This window comes from Helianthus annuus, chromosome 2, assembly GCF_002127325.2.
Source record: "Helianthus annuus cultivar XRQ/B chromosome 2, HanXRQr2.0-SUNRISE, whole genome shotgun sequence".
Taxonomy (NCBI): Eukaryota; Viridiplantae; Streptophyta; class Magnoliopsida; order Asterales; family Asteraceae; genus Helianthus; species Helianthus annuus.
The window spans coordinates 156,392,083-156,410,720 of record NC_035434.2 but is presented as its reverse complement, the minus strand read 5'-3'; the positions used below and the strand labels follow the sequence as shown (position 1 = coordinate 156,410,720).

At 41.2% G+C, this 18,638-nt stretch overlaps 1 long non-coding RNA gene across 1 annotated transcript in view; it reads right to left on the bottom strand.

The window, feature by feature from the left end:
• Nucleotides 1-1,033: 1,033 nt before the first annotated feature.
• LOC118488006 overlaps nucleotides 1,034-18,638 on the bottom strand; it is a 51,150-nt gene continuing 33,545 nt past the window's right edge. Inside the window, exon 3 of the long non-coding RNA XR_004883244.1 lies at nucleotides 1,034-1,059. This is a non-coding gene — a long non-coding RNA (uncharacterized LOC118488006). The remainder of the gene's footprint in view (nucleotides 1,060-18,638) is intronic.

The following is an 18,638-nucleotide window of genomic DNA, read 5'->3' as shown; positions in this document are numbered from 1 at the left end:
AAACAACCTCAGCACATGAGGCAAACAAACTCTGCTGATGAACCGAAAGGCCTGTTAACACAAAGACTGCTGAAGCAAAAGTTTGCTAAAGAGAAGCTCTGCTGATGAAGCAAAATGTATAATGAACCTAAGTTCTGTTGTGCACCAACAGATATTAGACAATTCAACAAAAGATCTATAATATAAGATCTTTAACAGATGATGATCAACAGCTCATAAGGTCTGTTGAAGCACGCTATAACAGTGCTTAGCCTTTAACAGATCTTTAACAGTGCTTAAGTGTTAACAGAAGTTAGCACGTTATAGCACGCTATAACCTCTGCTGATGAAGCAAAATGTATGATGAACCTAAGTTCTGCTATGCACCAACAGATATTACACAATTGAACAAAAGATTTATAATATAAAATGTTTAACGGATGATGATCAACAGCTCATATAGTCTGTTGAATCACCCTATAACAGTGCTTAACCTTTAACAGATCTTTAACACTGCTTAGGGGTTAACATATGTTAGCACACTATAACAGTGCTTAGCCTCTAACAGATGTTAATGTATCTCAGACACCAACAGTTTTCCGACTAAACAATTGATTAAATTTTCATTCATCAATCTTACTATAATATACAACCCTACTACTTATCCAGTCCATCAATATCACCAAACATGTATAATAAAGGTTAACCTTACTTGATATTCAACCAATAGACATTACATAACATATTCATCATTGTAGCCATTACAAACAAAACTTTTAACCACAGTTTGTTAAAACAACAGTTAACAGACATAAATAAAAACCACAGGGATTCTTCAAAAATAAGTGGTTTCTACTTATCTCTCATAACAATTATTTTTTCATAAGCATCTAATAGTTAACCTTAGTCAGCTTCTTCCGGGTTCTTCTCACATTAGTTGATAGCTCACCAACGTTGGCAACATCAGCATCTTGAGCCATCCGCTTTCCATTCGGACTTGATCCATAATCCTTTTCAACTTCAACGACTGAAGAGTCGGCCGTAACAGAGACAACATCCTTCCAACAGATCACAAAACAACTATTGATCTCATTTAATAAAATAATGAACTCTTTTTAAACATACTAAATGTTTTGGTCAAAAATCAGATGAGGATAATGCAACCAAACTCTTTGTTACGGGGTATGATGCTTGAATTGATGAATATCAATGAGGATCACTTAGAAGTAAATTGCACAAGTGACACAAAGATTTATACGAGGAAAAAGCCCTTGATCAATGAATGATCTCCGGCATAAAAAACGTCGGGTGATGGAAACTAGCGATCACCAACTTCCAATTAACCAATAAATGTTTACAACTTCGGATAATAGCGAGCTAGGTACAAGGATCACTATAGTGTAAAGTGCAGAAAATGTGTAAAATCGCTAAGTGTTTTGCTGTATGCTCAAGAGTGTTGCCGTACGAGTGTGTGTAGCCAAAATTAGCCAAGTGTTTCTAAAGCTAGCTCGCTACCCCTTTTAAAAATAGAAGTTAACTAGCCTAACATACTATCCGCAATTCGTGCCATGCTCCCACGTTCTCCACAACGTCCATTTTCAGTCAAACAGCTGCGAAATAACCATGGAATATTCCTTAGTAACGTTGCTAAGACCAAGTCCAACTTGTTACTCCTGCAAAGCAATACGAAATTCAAAGTAAACAATCGTTAGTATAAGGATCCTTAGGGTGATCCATGATCCTGATCCCGAGGCACTTCTGAGGATCACTATCTGTCACAGAAGTAAGGATCACTAATAGGATAACACATGAGGATCATAGGTCATTAAAAATCCTGCCCTAACAATTGCCCCCAAAATATAAGGAGTAATTATGTAACATATACGAGTTGTATTTTGTTGATCTTATCTGCAACTAACTAACAGATTTATAGCCGTTAATTTCGAACTAGCTGTTACCATTTTGACGTCACCGAAGTGACAACCCTGCAAGATCATGATTATAAATAGGAGATAAAGATAGGATCAGTTTGCATTTAAACTCAAGAGAACTCCCTTTATATTCTCATCCGAAGAACAAACAGGTATTCCCTCTTCATCTTCTTCCTTCTCTTACTCTGTTTTATTGCTTTTACCATCATCTTGCCGAAAATGTTGCTCTGGAACTCTCCTGCTAAGGATCACCAGAAAAACAGCCCTTTTAAAAGTCAAGGAATCATCACAGATTCCGCAAAGGAACGCTGCTGTTTCACTGATCCTCAGATCGATAGGATCCGCTATTGCTTTCCTGCGGACACCATATTTAAATCCTTCGATCCCACTGCCCTGAGCGATCACATTTCTGAAACATGAGTTGCCTTCCCTGTTACTCCGTTCACTATAGGATACACCTATCCTTTCCCGGCCTTTACCCAGTCCTTCTTCTCTCTTACTGGCATCTCTTATATCCAAGTCATGCCGATGATCTGGAGGGTTTTGTATACCCTTGAAAGGATCATTGAGCAAGAGGGGATTGACCTAGGAATGTCAGAGCTGGGCGAGATGTATGATCTCACTACCTTTGGATCCCACCGATACTTTTTCAAACGTAGACCTGGTGAAGAACACCCAATCTTTCAAGCCACCAAGAATGACACCAACTGGAAACGGCGTTTTTTATTTGTCAGAAGAGATACTATCCCCAATGGAAAGGATCTACCAAGAAAATGGGCCACCCATGGTAGGATAGAGGATCCTGAGAAGGATCACCAGACAGTCTCCTTTTGTATGAGGATCACTAACACCCTTTTGTTCTTTGTTATGCAGCTGTTACCGTCTCACACCTCAAACTGTCTCCTGCTGCCAAAGATAGGCTTGCTGCCTTTAGAAGACTCAATCCTGAAATAAGATTGTTAGGGGAGGATTTTCTAACAATTAGTGATCCTTATTTGCTATCCTGATAGTGATCCTTACTTCTGTGACAGATAGTGATCCTCAGAAGAGCTTCAGGATCAGGATCATGGATCACCCTAAGGATCCTCATACTAACGATTGGCTGTTTGTGTTTCGTATTGTTTTGCAGGAGTATTGAGCTTGACTTGGTCTTGGCAACGTTACTATGGAATATTCCACGGGTATTTCGCACACATTTGAATAGAAATGGACGTTGTGGAGAACGTGGGAGCATGGCACAAAAGTCGGACAATTAGTTAGCTTAGTTAGCTTTCATTTTTAAAGGGGTGACGAGCTAAATTTAGAACACTTAGCCATTTTTGGTTACACACACACTCTCGAGCAATTGCAGTCTCAAAGCTTTCATCAAATACTTAACAATTCTCACACTTTCACACGATTAACCATAGTGATCCTTGTACTTAGCTCGTCACTATCCGAAGTTGTAAACTTTTATTGATTTATTTGAGCTTGGTGATCGGTAGTTTCCATCACCCGAGGTTTTTTATGCCGGAGATCATTCATTGATCAAGGGCTTTTTCCTCGTATAAATCCTTGTGTCATTCGTGCAATTTACATCGAAGTGATCCTTATTATTGTTCTTCATTTCAAGCATCATTCCCTGTAACTAAGAGTTTAGTTGCATTATCCTCATTAGATTTTTGACCAAAACAGTTTGGCGCCCACCGTGGGGCACTTGGTGCTTCATTCCTAAGAAGTTTTTTGTTGGTGATCATTCCGGTTCATTGCATACGAATATATGGCTTCATCATTGAAGAATACCTCTACTGCAATGTCTGCAGTCAATTCGTCTCAGGGCATTCCACCTTTGCCTCCACCTCCTGCTGGATCTCAGAAAAATGCTGAGAAGAAACCAACTCCCATTTTCTCTAAACCTTTAACTTCTTCTGCTCCTTACACTCCCACTACTAGTGATATGTTTACTTTGATTTTGCAGATGAAGGATCATATACAGCAACAGGACAAGACCAATGATAGGATCCTCAAAGAAATCGGAGATCTCAAGAAACAAAAGAAAGCGGCAGAGGATCATTCCCCACTGGTGCCCAGATCTTTGAATTTTGACATTCCGGTGATTACTTCTCAGCCATCAGAGGTTCCAGATGTTCAATATGTGGGTGGACCAAAAGGAGTGCACTACGGTTCAGCAATAGTGACTCAGGCATCAGGTTCATATTTCCAGCCAGCAGGATCTTATCCTCAGCATATGGGATCCTTCATGAATTCAGGAGCCTACTCAGGAGCGCAGCAGGTTCAAGGATCTTCCTTTGTTCCAGGATCATCACAGGTTCAAGTATCTTCCTTTGTTCCAAGATCATCCCAGGTTCAAGGATCCTCCTTTGTTCCAGGATCATCCCAGGTTCAAGGATCCTCCTTTGTTCCAGGATCATCCTAGGTTCAAGGATCCTCCTTTGTTCTAGGATCATCCCAGGTTCAAGGATCTTCCTTTGTTCCAGGATCATCCCAGGTTCAAGGATCCTCCTTTGTTCCAGGATCATCCCAGTTTCAGGGATTCTTCCAGATGCCAGGATCCTTGAGGAGTTTGCAAACAGGAAGTTCCGATGTCCATCAAGGAGATTTTATTCCGATGCAGACCATTGCTTCTACTGGTCCTTCCATCATTCCAGAGTCCCAGCAATATGGATTCACATCCAATGTTCCTAACTTGAACCCGATGGGAGGTAACACATATAATAATTCTCTTACCACTAACCATGGATTCATGCAGGATACAGGTATCAACCATGCTATGGCCAGAGAATTGCAAAAACTGAAGGATATGATATCAAGTGTTCCAGGAGTGGTCAAACCCATCCCGGAGATTGCAGATGGAAGCCACAGGATATCTCGTTTTGCACCACCAATCTGTGATGCTGAGATACCCAAAAGATTCCATGTTCCAACTATGAAGCTGTATGATGGTTCGACGGATCCTGAGGAACACATAACACAATACAGGGAAAGGATGGAGATCAATCCAATTCCAGAAAGGTTAAAGGAAGCATGCCTATGCAAGGGATTTGGATCCACTCTTACTGGATCAGCTCTCAAATGGCTGCTAAGTCTTCCCCCTTACTCTATTACCTCATTTGCTAATCTAGTTAACTTATTCAATAATCAGTTTTCTTGTAGTAGAAAATTTGAGCGATTAACTAGTGATCTATATAGGATAACCCAGGGTCATAATGAATCATTAAGGGATTACATAACCAAATTTAGTAAAGAATCCTTATACATTCCCAACTTGGATATAGCCACGGCTGTTGAGGCCTTCAAAATGGGATTGCTTAGGGATTCATTGTTCTATGATGATCTTGTTATGACACCATGCAGGAACCTAGATGAGGTAAGAACCCAGGCACTCAGGTTCATCCGGCTAGAGGATGACAAAAGGATCCATGAGAGATTAGCAGGATCCTCAAAACAAGAAAAGCAAGGATCCTCATTCAAGAACAACAAATTCAAATCCTATAATAGATCTGATAACCAGAACGTGCATGCTGTAGATCAAGAAGATGATGATGAAGATTATCCTCCAATTTCTGAATATTGTTTTTCTGTTGATAACAATGAACTAATCCTTGCAATGCAGAATCTAGGAGACAAAGCCAGATGGCCTAGAAAAAATGACAGACCGGCTGCAACCAAAGACAAATCAAAGTGGTGTGCATACCATGAGGATTTTGGGCATTTAACAGAGGAATGCATTGCATTGAGAAAGGAAATTGGATACTTATTGAGCAAGGGGCATTTAAAAGAATTGTTGGGTAGAAAAAAATCAAGGACTCAGGATCCTGAAAGGATCCCTGACAAAGCTCCGGCCCCTCCAGCAGATGCACAAGTGATAAACTTTATTTCTGGAGGATCAGACATCTGTGGTACATCCCTCTCAGCAGCTAAAAGGCATGCAAAGGAAGCTAAAATGGATAATGGAGAAAGACCTGTTCGAACATCAAGTGTCTCTGAAGGAAAAGTCATAACCTTTGATGAGGATGTTCGTGTTGACATCCAGGATCCCCATCACGATGGTTTAGTTATTACTCTTTTTATTTCTAACCATTTTGTCCACAGGATCCTTATTGACGGAGGAAGCTCAGTGAACATTATCCAACTAGATGTTCTGAAGAAAATGGGTATCCCTGAATCAGATATCATACCAAGATCCTCCGTGCTCGTGGGATTTAGTGGCGAAACCAAGAACACCCTGGGGGACATTAAACTCCCAATTTATGTTGAAGGATTACATAATTATCAAAAATTCTGTGTTATTGACTGTTTATCTTGTTGTAATGTTATCCTTGGCAGGCCCTGGATACACGATATGAAGGCAGTCCCATCTACCTACCATCAATGTGTGAAGCTCCCTAGTCCTTGGGGAATAGTCAAGATTGATAGTGATCAGCAGGAGGCTAAGGATTGCTACACTTCATCAATGAAACCAGCCTCAAAATCAAGGGAGCAATAGCAATCAAAGTATCCTCCAAGGGATGTCTTGGAGGCAAGAGAGAAGGATGTGGTAGAAATTCTCATGGATCCTGATGATCCTGAATCCAAAATCTATATCGGATCAGGGATCCTTGGCAAAATGAAAGAAGATCTTGTATCCTTCCTCAAAAGAAGAAAGACTACTTTTGCATGGAAGCATGAGGATATGACATGTATATCTAAGGATATTATAACTCATAAACTTGGCATTGACAAGTCATTCAAACCAATCCACCAAAAAAGGAGAAAGTTTGCACCGGAAAGAAATGCTATTATTCGAAGAGGTAGAGAAATTGCTCCGGGTAGGTATGATTAGAGAGGTCAAGTATCCAAGATGGTTGGCCAATGTGGTTGTTGTTCAAAAGAAAAATGGAAAGTGGAGGGTATGTGTCGATTTTACAGATTTAAATAAGGCATGTCCCAAGGATCCTTTCCCATTACCCCACATTGACTCCATGGTGGATGCAACGGCGGGTCATGAACTGTTGACTTTTATGGATGCTTCATCTGGATTTCAACAAATTCAGATGGAACCATCTGATCAAGAGGATACGGCTTTTATGACTCCAACCGGTATATATTGTTATATTGCTATGCCGTTTGGATTAAGGAATGCAGGTGCCACATATCAAAGACTGGTGAATATGATGTTCAAGGATCAGATTGGACAAACTATGGAGGTTTATATAGATGATATGGTGGTAAAGTCCATAAAAGCTGAGGATCACCTAAGAGACTTGGAGGAAGCATTCGATATCCTTGACAGATATAACATGAAACTTAATCCTTCAAAATGTCACTTTGGTGTTAAAGCAGGTAAATTCTTAGGATATATGGTGACCAAGAGAGGCATTGAAGCTAGCCCGGAACAAATCAAAGCCTTGGTGAATATCAAAACTCCTGCCAATGCTAAGGATGTGCAAAGGCTAACAGGCAGGATAGCAGCTTTGAACAGATTTATATCCAAATCCTCGGAGAAGTGCAAAGAATTCTATGATATCCTAATAAAGAACAAGAAAATTGAGTGGACTGAGAAGCATGAGAGTGCTTTACGAGCTCTCAAAGAATACCTATCCTCAGCCCCAGCCTTGATGAAACCAGAAAAAGGAGATGTGTTATCCTTATATCTTGCAGTATCCTCAAAAGCAGTAAGTGCAGTCCTTGTTAAGGATCATGAAGGTACACAACATCCTGTCTATTATGTAAGTAAGAGTTTACTTGATGCTGAATCCAGGTATTCACACCTTGAAAAGCTTATTCTTGCATTAATTATGGCATCTACTAAGTTGAGACATTATTTTGAAACTCATGTTATTGTTGTTAAAACTAATTTTCCAATTAAGAATGTCCTCAGGAAACCCGAGATGTCTGGAAGGATGGCTAAGTGGGCAGTGAAGCTTAGTGCCTATGATATAAGATATGAGCCTAGGACAGCCATCAAATCCCAAGCATTGGCCGACTTTGTGGCTGATTTCAGTAGTGATTTACAAAAGAAAGCCGAATTAGAAGTCCAGTAGCTGGAGGAGACCAAGGACCCTTGGATACTCTATACTGATGGATCCTCAAATGTCAAAGGCACAGGGCTTGGTATACTACTAAAATCGCCATAGGGGGACATAATACCCCACTCCATAGCTTGTGAGTTCCAAACCACTAACAATGAGGCTGAATATGAAGCCTTGATTGCTGGTTTACAAATTGCTAAGCATATGGGGATCAGGTACCTTGAGGTACATGTAGATTCATTATTAATTACAAATCATTTTAATGGATCCTATACTGTTAAAGGTGAAAGGCTAACCAAATATTTAGAGATAGTCAAAGAATTGGCACTCTCTTTTGTTTCCTTTAGTTTGACACAGGTACCAAGGGAAGAAAATACAGAAGCTGATGCATTGGCTAATTTAGGATCATCTTTGAAGATCCCGGAGGATATAATCATCCCCATTATCCATATCTTGGCTCCTGCTATCGAGGATCATGTGGCTATGGAAATAGGGGAGGATTCTGCAATTATCCCTAGTGAGGATACTCAATCTTATCCAGGATCAGGATCCTGGATCTTACCAATCATGAGATACTTACAACACGGAGAGATTGCTATGGGAGAAAATCCTAGGGCTTTCAAAATAAAGGTATCTCAATTCACAATCTTAAATAATATGTTGTATAAGCGATCTCTTGCAGGACCATATTTAAGATGCATTGAGGATCCTGAAGTTCAAGAAGTTTTAAAAGACTTCCATGAAGGAGATTGTGGAAACCACACTGGGGGCAGGGCATTGTTCTCAAGGATCTTAAGGACAGGATACTACTGGCCAACTATGAAAAGAGATGCTGTGGAATATGCTAAGAAGTGTGATCCTTGTCAGAGACACCGCAATATCCTTCATCAGCCGGCTGAATTTCTACATCCTATATCCTCCTCTTGGCCATTTATGAGATGGGGGATGGATATAGTTGGTAAGCTCCCTAAGGCACCTGGTGGGAAAGTGTTCATGCTTGCTATGACTGATTACTTCTCCAAGTGGATAAAGGCTGAAGCTTTTGCCCAAGTCAGAGAAAAGGAAGTTATATCCTTCATTAAAAGAAATATTATAACTAGATTTGGTATTCCCTCTGAAATTATATGTGATAATGGTTCCCAATTTATTGGGGGCAGAACCACTAACTTTTGTGACAGCTGGGGGATTAAGATGATAACATCAACACCAGTCCACCCACAAGCTAATGGTCAAGCAGAATCATCCAACAAGATCATCATCAACAATTTGAAGAAGAAACTTGGATCCAAGAAAGGGAAATGGGCAGAAGAACTACCTTATGTGCTCTGGGCTGATAGGACAACCCCCAAGAATGCTACTGGTCAAACGCCATTCTCTTTGGTATTTGGGGCAGAGTCAGTGATCCCAACAGAAATGGTGGTTCCAACTGCTAGAACAAGTACCCGTGATCCTGAGGAAATTGATGAGAACTTGGCTCAAGACCTGGATACTATTGAAGAAATCAGGGATCTAGCTAGGATAAGGATGACTAGTTATCAACAAAGAATGGTTGGTGCTTATAACAAAAATGTCAGGATAAGGAAGTTTCAAGTTGGAGATATGGTGTTGAGGAAAGCATTCCAGAATACCACCAATCCTGCTAATGGAAAGTTGGCACCGAAATGGGAAGGCCCTTATTTGATTGAAGCTGAAGCAGGAAAGGGGGCATATAGATTGCTGACCATGGAAGGTGATTTGTTACCAAGAGCTTGGAATGCTGTCCATTTGAAGAAATATTTCATGTGAGCAGGATCCTCCTGGCAAGTATGATCCTTACATTAGGGGTATCCTTGAAGGATCCTTAATGCATCAATGATCCTTACTCTGGTAATGTCCTAATCTTGAACTATTTCCTTTACTTATTTTCTCATACAAGGATAAGGATCATGTGTCCTTTATCCTTCTCTCACAAGACTTTGAGTTTTGAAAGTTCAGGTATCCTTAGCATAATGTTGATTATCTACAGAAGCAATCCAGATCCTTGGGTTTAACCCCAGTTATTTGGGCCTGAGCCCAGTTTCGCCTGTAGCGCATGATGATCCTGGTATAGTTCAAGGCATTGGGACCAGTACTTGCTTTAGGGGCTGATAATTCCATTGTACTGGCTATACCTAGGATCCTACGTATAATGGTAGACGTACCATACATCCGTTCCTAAGGTTTCTAACGTTTTCACGTTAGCTAAGGTTTTGGCATTTTCATGTCACTAAGTTTGGATAGTCGCCAGTTAGGGCCATACTCCAGTTTACACACGATCCTTGGGCTTGTCCCCAGTTATCCTTGGGCTTGTCCCTAGTTATCCTTGGGCTTGTCCCCAGTTATCCTTGGGCTTGTCCCTAATTGCTAACTCTTATCTTATATTGGTTTAGTCCCAAGTTGTGCTCTATTTCAGGTCCTTGAAGTTAAATAACTAAGGATCCTTGATCCTTATTTCTCTCTAAGGTTTATCTTATAGTTATCCTAATTATGGTTAGGATCCTAACTTGGATCCTCAGGTATGATCCTTGTTTGTTTTTAATTCTATTCATTTTTTCTTTGAGTAACCCTTGAAGTATGACAACTGAACTTATGATCCTTAAAACTTATGCTACTTTTTGGGATTTTTCAACTATAGGATATTTGATCGTGGATCATATCCTAAATGTTTTCAATCTGACTTATTCAAAATTGCTTATTTAATAAGTGTACATAAAGATAATTGAAAATTAAAGGAACTTAAAGGACAACAACACAAGATAAGCGACAAAAGGTTAAGATTTTATTTATTAACAAAAAGACTAACCCTTAAAAGGTTGTCAAAATTACCTACCCCAAGCATATACCAGCAAAACGTGGCCCGTCCGCTGGGGTAGGTAAAGGGTGTCCATGATAATAGGTTTGAAGTTGTGCAGGAACATAAAGGCGGCAGGATCACAATGGTTTCATCCCCCAAACAGAGGATCCCTCCACCATTTGCAATCCTGCCTATTGTCTGAAGGATCCTTGATCCTTAAACCTAAAGCTATTGTTTAAGAGTACAGACCATCATTGTTCAACAAAACAACCACTAAACAAAAAAAATTGGGCTCCGGCTATGTCTTGAAGTTTCCTTCATCGCCCAATCCTGCAGCTTAGACCTTCGCTGCATCATCACCACCAGCTCCACTTGCCTCACCACCCTGATCCTTGCCACTGCCTCCAGCCTCAAGTGTCAGGATCTCCTCAGCCTCTTCATCGTCCTCCAGTTCAGCTAGCCTCAAGTGTCAGGATCTCCTCAGCCTCTTCATCGTCCTCCAGTTCAGCTAGCCTTGCCTTCCAGCCCTCCACATCCCAGGTGCTCTTATCAAAAGCAGGATCCTAAGCTTCCATGGCCATTTGCAGCTGGGTCTTGTACATTGCTATGGCGGCGGAGACCTTGGCATCCTGGGTGATCTCGTGCCTCTCATAGTCAAAGTTGATCAGCATCTTGGCAGCTTCATTTTTGGTGCTTTGGAGATCCTTCTGAAGATCAGCTATCTTGAGGTCCTTCAGCACGGCAACCTGTTGAAGATCAGCAATCTTGCTATCCTGATCCTCAACGTGGCCAACATAGGTCTCGATCTCAGCAAATTTCTGCAAGGAAGACAAGGGATAATGTCAGAACCAAATGATCCTCAAACAAGCAGGATGTACAAGCAGGGACAGTGATCCTTACCTCATTGAAGTAGTCAAGGAACTGTTGGCGGATCAAGGGGAGGCCTTGCAGATCCTCAGCTTCGGAAGCCTTTCTCTTCTTGCCTCCCTTCCCTCTGAGGGGTGCCTTGGGATTGAAGCAGTTGGGCTAGCAGGAGTCTTCTTCCTTGAGGATTTGACATTGGTGAGATCGGTGATGCTGAACTTTGAAGCAGACTTGGTGGATTTTCCAGCAGCTACACAACCAAAACAAGATAAGTATCTTAATTTTACTTGAATTTCATTATTTAATTGAATCTTTAAACAAGGATACTTACTTGACATCATGACAGAACCAGAGGATACTTCCTGAGAATCTTGGGTGGTAGTCTTGAAAGTTCTTGTTTCAGGATCAAGTCTCTTGAAGGCCAAGAGTCTCTCTTTAGCAGCAGGAGTCAATCTGAGGTGTGAAACGGAGATAGCTGCACAACAAGAAAGCAAAAGAATGTCAGTGATCCTTATTTTGAAGGATAAGTTCTATGGTGATCCTCCTCAGGATCCTCCATCCTACCATGGGTAGCCCATTTCTTGGGTAAATCCTTCCCATCAGGGATGGTATCTCTTCTCACAAAAAAGAAGTGCCGCTTCCAGTTGGTATCGTTTTTGGTAGCCTTGAAGATTGGGTGCTCCTCCCTAGGTTTTCGTTTGAACAGATAGCGATGGGAACCGAAGGTGGTAAGTTCATACAGTTCTCCCAACTCAGCCATGCCTAAATCTATCCCCTCCTGTCCGATGATCCTTTCAAGGGTATACAAAACCCTCCAGATCATCGGCATGGCTTGGATGTAAGATATGCCGGTCAGGGAAAAGAAGGATTGGGTGAAAGCTGGAAAGGGATATGTGTAACCTATGGCAAACGGGGTCACAGGGAAGGCAACCCATGAATCAGAAGTGTGATCGCTCAGGGCAGTAGGATCATAGGGTTTGAACACGGTGTTTGCGGGAAAACAATACCGGACCCTGTCAATTTGAGGATCGGTGAAAATGCAGCGTTCTTTAGCGGAATCTGTGACGATCCCTTGACTCTTGAAGGGGCTTTCTTTCCGGTGATCCTTAGCAGGGGAGTTCCGGAGCAACATTTTGAACAGAATAATTGAAAAGAGAAGAAAAACAGATCAAGCAAAGAGAGAAGATGAAGAGGAGAATACCTGTTTGATCTTCTGAATGCGGTTATAAAGGGAGTAGCTTTGGAATTTAAATGCAAACGATCATATCTATATCCCTTTTTATAATCATGATTTTTGCAGGGGTGTCACTTCCGTGACGTCATAATGCAACGGATAGTTCGATATTAACGGCTATAAATCCGTTGAGTTTGTTGTAGATAAGATCAAGAAAACATAACTCGTTAATTTTACATTTTACTCCTTATATTTTGGGGGCAATTGTTAGGGGAGGATTTTCTAACAATTGGTGATCCTTATTTGCTATCCTGATAGTGATCCTTACTTCTGTGACAGATAGTGATCCTCAGAAGAGCTTCAGGATCAGGATCATGGATCACCCTAAGGATCCTCATACTAACGATTGGCTGTTTGTGTTTCGTATTGTTTTGCAGGAGTATTGAGCTTGACTTGGTCTTGGCAACGTTACTGTTAGGGCAGGATTTTAATGACCTATGATCCTTACGTGATATCCTAACAAGTGATCCTTGTTTCTTTGGCAGATAGTGATCCTCAGAAGAGCTTCAGCATGGATCATCCTAAGGATCCTCATACTAACAATTGTTCTCTTTGAATTTAATGTTGTTTTGCAGGAATTACGAGTTGGACCTGGTCTTAGCAACGTTATCAAGGAATCTGTCACGCTAATTTCGCACATGCATAACCAAAAATAGACGTTGTGGAGAATATGGAAACTTAGCACAAATTACGGGCATTTAGTTAGGCTAAATTTACTTCTATTTCTAAAGGGGTAACGAGCTAGTAGTTAGGTGACTTGCCTAAAATACGACCACACACACACTTATATAAAGGGCACTCTTCAGCATTTGGAGGACACAACACATTTCTCACACGCTCTAGCATACGATACTATTGTGATCCTTGTACCTAGCTCGTTACCATCCAAAGTTGTAAACATTGTTTGTTATATTGAAGTTTTGTGATCGGTAGTTTCCATCACCCGAGGTTTTTTATGCCGGAGATCATTCATTGATCAAGGGCTTTTTCCTCGTATAAATCCTTGTGTCACTTGTGCAATTTTCATTTAAGTGATCCTTATCTTTGTTCATCATACCAAGCATCATTCCCCGTTTACAAAGAGTTTGGTTGCATTATCCTTGTGTGATTTTTAACCAAAACAGTTTGGCGCCCACCGTGGGGCCATTGGTGCTTCATTCATAAGAAAGTTTTTCTGTTAGTGATCATTCCGGAGCGTTGCATGGCTTCATCGTTGAAGAATACCTCCACAACGATGTCTACAGTCAACTCATCTCAGGGCACTCCACATTTGCCGCCACCACCAGCTGGATCTCAGAAAAATGCTGAGAAAAGACCAACTCCTATTTTCTCTAAACCTTCATCTTCTTCTGCTCTAACTTCTTCTGCTCCTAGTACTAGTGATATATTTACTTTGATTTTGCAGATGAGGGATCGTATGCAGCAGCAGGATGAAACTAATGACAGGATCCTCAAGGAAATCGGAGATCTCAAAAGGCAAAAGAAAACGGCAGAGGATCATTCCCCACTGATGCCTAAATCTTTGAATTTTGATACTCCGATGATTACTTCTCAGCCATCAGAGGTCCCAGACATTCAACATGTGGGTGGACCAAAAGGAGTGCACCTCGGCTCAGCAAAAGTGACTCAGGCATCAGGCTCATATTTCCAGCCGGCAGGATCCTATCCTCAGCATATGGGATCCTTCGTGAATTCAGGAGCCTACTCGGGAGCGCAGCAATTTCAAGGATCCTCCTTTATTCCAGGATCATCCTAGGTTCAAGGATCCTCCTTTGTTCCAGGATTATCCTAGGGTCAAGGATCCTCTCTCGTTCCAGGATCATCCCAGTTTCAAGGATCCCTCCAGATGCCAGGATCCTCGAAGAGTTTGCAGACAGGAAGTTCAGATGTCCATCAAGGAGATTTTATTCCGATGCAGACCATTGCTTCCACTGGTCCCTCCATTATCCCAGAATCCCAGCAATACGGATTCATATCCAATGTTCCTAACTTGAACCCGATGGGAGGTAACACTTTTAATAATTCTCTTACCACTAACCATGGATTCATGCAGGATACAGGTATCAACCATGCTATGGCCAGAGAACTGCAGAAACTGAAGGATATGATTTCAAGTGTTCCAGGGGTAGTCAAACCTATCCCGGAGATTGCAGATGGAAGCCATAAGGTATCTCGTTTTGCACCACCAATTTGCGATGCTGAGATACCCAAAAGATTCCATATTCCTACTATGAAGCTGTATGATGGTACAACGGATCCTGAGGAACACATAGCACAATACAGGGAGAGGATGGAGATCAATCCAATTCCGGAAAGGTTAAAGGAAGCATGCCTATGCAAGGGATTTGGATCCACTCTTACTGGATCAGCTCTTAAATGGCTGCTAAGTCTTCCCCCTTACTCTATTACTTCGTTTGCTAATTTAGTTAACTTATTCAATAATCAATTTTCTTGTAGCAGAAAATTTGAACGATTGACTAGTGATTTATATAGGATAACTCAGGGTCATAATGAATCATTAAGGGATTATATAACCAAATTTAGTAAAGAATCTTTGGACATTCCCAACTTGGATGTGGCCACAGTTGTTGAGGCTTTCAAAATGGGATTGCTTAGGGATTCATTGTTCTATGATGATCTTGTTATGACACCATGCAGGAACCTAGACGAAGTAAGGACTCGGGCACTCAGATTCATCCGGCTAGAGGATGACAAGAGGATCCAGGAGAGACAAGTAGGATCCTCAAAACAAGAAAAGCAAGGATCCTCTTTCAAAAGCAACAAATTCAAATCCTACAATAGAACTGACAACCAGAACGTGCATGCTGTTGACCAAGAAGAGGATGATGAGGATTATCCTCCGATTTCTGAATACTGTTTTTCCATTGATAACCATGAACTAATCCTTGCAATGCAGAATCTAGGAGAAAAAGCCAGATGGCCCAGAAAAATGACAAACCAGCCGCAGCTAAAGACAAATCAAAATGGTGTGCATACTGTTAGGGCTGGATTTTTATAACTTATGATCCTTACATGTGATCCTAACCAGTGATCCTTGTTTCTTTGGCAGATAGTGATCCTCAGAAGAGTTCCAGGATCAGGATCACGGACCATTATAGGGATCCTCATACTAACGATTGTTCTCTTTGGATTTAATGTTGTCTTGCAGGAATTTGGAGTAGGATCCGCTCTTAGCAACGTAAACAAGGAACCTGTCACGCTACTTTGGCATATGCATAATCAAAGATGGACGTTGTGAACAATATGGAAACTCAGCACAATTTAAGGGCGATAATTTAGGCTAAATTTACTTCTATTCTTGAAGGGGTAACGAGCTAATAGTTAGGTTATTTACCTAAAATACGACCACACACACTTGTATAAGTAGCACTCTTCCACATTCGGAAGACACAACACATTTCTCACACGCTTTAGCATACGATACTATAGTGATCCTTGTACCTAGCTCGTTACCATCCGAAGTTGTAAAAATATTGTTTGTTATATTGAAGCTTGGTGATCTATAGTTGCCATCACCCGAGGTTTTTTATGCCAGAGATCATTCATTGATCAAGGGCTTTTTCCTCGTATAAATCCTTGTGTCACTTGCATATTTTACATTAAAGTGATCCTTTACTTTATTCATCAAACCAAGCATCATTCCCTGTTTACATAGAGTTTGGTTGCATTATCCTTGTGTGATTTTTGACCAAAACAGTTTGGCGCCCACCGTGGGGCAATTGGTGCTTCATTCATAAAAAAAAATTTCTGTTGGTGATCTTTCCGGAAGTGTAGCATGGCTTCATCATTGAAGAATACTTCCACAGCGATGTCTGCAGTCAATTCATCTAATGGCATTCCACCTTTGCCTCCACCACCAACCGGATCACAGAAAATTGCTGAGAAGAGACCAACTCCTATCTTCTCTAAACCTTCATCTTCTTCTGCTCTAACTTCTTCTGCTCCCAGTACTAGTGATATATTTACTTTGATTTTGCAGATGAGGGATCGTATGCAGCAGCAGGATGAAACTAATGACAGGATCCTCAGAGAAATCGGAGATCTCAAAAGGCAAAAGAAAACGGCAGAGGATCATTCCCCACGATGCCCAAATCTTTGAATTTTGATACTCCAATGATTACTTCTCAGCCATCAGAGGTCCCAGACATTCAACATATGGGTGGATCAAGAGGAGTGCATTTCGGCCCAGCAGCAATTACTCAGGCATCAGGATCATATTTCCAACCGGCAGGATCCTACACCCAGCATATGGGATCCTTCATGAGCTTAAGATCCTCCTTCATTCCAGGATCATCCCAGGTTCAAGGATCCTCCTTTGTTCTAGGATCATCCCAGGTTCAAGGATCCTCCTTTGTTCCAGGATCATCCCAGGTTCAAGGATCCTCCTTCGTTCCAGGATCATCCCAGGTTCAAGGATCCCTTCAGATACCAGGATCCTTGAAGAATTTGCAAACAGGAAGTCTAGATGTCCATCAAGGAGATTTTATTCCGATGCAGACCATTGCTTCCACTGGTCCATCCATCATCCCAGAATCCCAGCAATATGGATTCACATCCAATGTTCCTAACTTGAACCCGATGGGAGGTAACACTTTTAATAATTCTCTTACCACTAACCATGGATTCATGCAGGATACAGGTATCAATCATGCTATGGCCAGAGAACTACAAAAACTGAAGGATATGATATCAAGTGTTCCAGGGGTAGTCAAACCTATCCCGGAGATTGCAGATGGAAGCCATAAGGTATCTCGTTTTGCACCACCAATTTGTGATGCTGAGATACCCAAAAGATTCCATATCCCTACTATGAAGCTGTATGATGGTACAACGGATCCTGAGGAACACATAGCACAATACAGGGAGAGGATGGAGATCAATCCAATTCCAGAAAAGTTAAAGGAAGCATGCCTATGCAAAGGATTTGGATCCACTCTTACTGGATCAGCTCTTAAATGGCTGCTAAGTCTTCCCCCTTACTCTATTACCTCATTTGCTAATCTAGTTAATTTATTCAATAATCAATTCTCTTGTAGTAGAAAATTTGAAAGATTGACTAGTGATTTATATAGGGTAACTCAGGGTCATAATGAATCATTAAGGGATTATATAACCAAATTTAGTAAAGAATCCTTGGATATTCCCAACTTGGATATGGCCACAGCTGTTGAGGCCTTCAAAATGGGATTGCTTAGGGATTCATTGTTCTATGATGATCTTGTTATGACACCATGCAGGAACCTAGATGAAGTAAGAACTCGTGCACTCAGGTTCATCCGGCTAGAGGATGACAAAAGGATCCAGGAAAGACAAGTAGGATCCTCAAAACAAGAAAAGCAAGGATCCTCTTTCAAAAGCATCAGATTCAAATCCTACAATAGAAATGACAACCAGAACGTGCATGATGAGGATTATCCTCCAATTTCTGAATACTGTTTTTCCGTTGATAACCATGAACTAATCCTTGCAATGCAGAATCTAGGAGAAAAAGCCAGATGGCCTAGAAAGAATGACAAACCAGCCGGAACTAAAGACATATCGAAGTGGTGTGCATACCACGAGGATTTTGGGCATTTAACCGAAGAATGCATCGCGTTAAGAAAGGAAATTGGATATCTGCTAAGCAAGGGGCATCTAAAAGAGTTGTTGGGAAGAAAAAAGCAAAGGACTCAGGATCCTGAAAGGATCCCTGAGAAAGCTCCAGCTCCTCCAGTAGATGCACAAGTGATCAACTTTATATCTGGAGGATCAGACATCTGTGGTACATCCTTCTCAGCAGCTAAAAG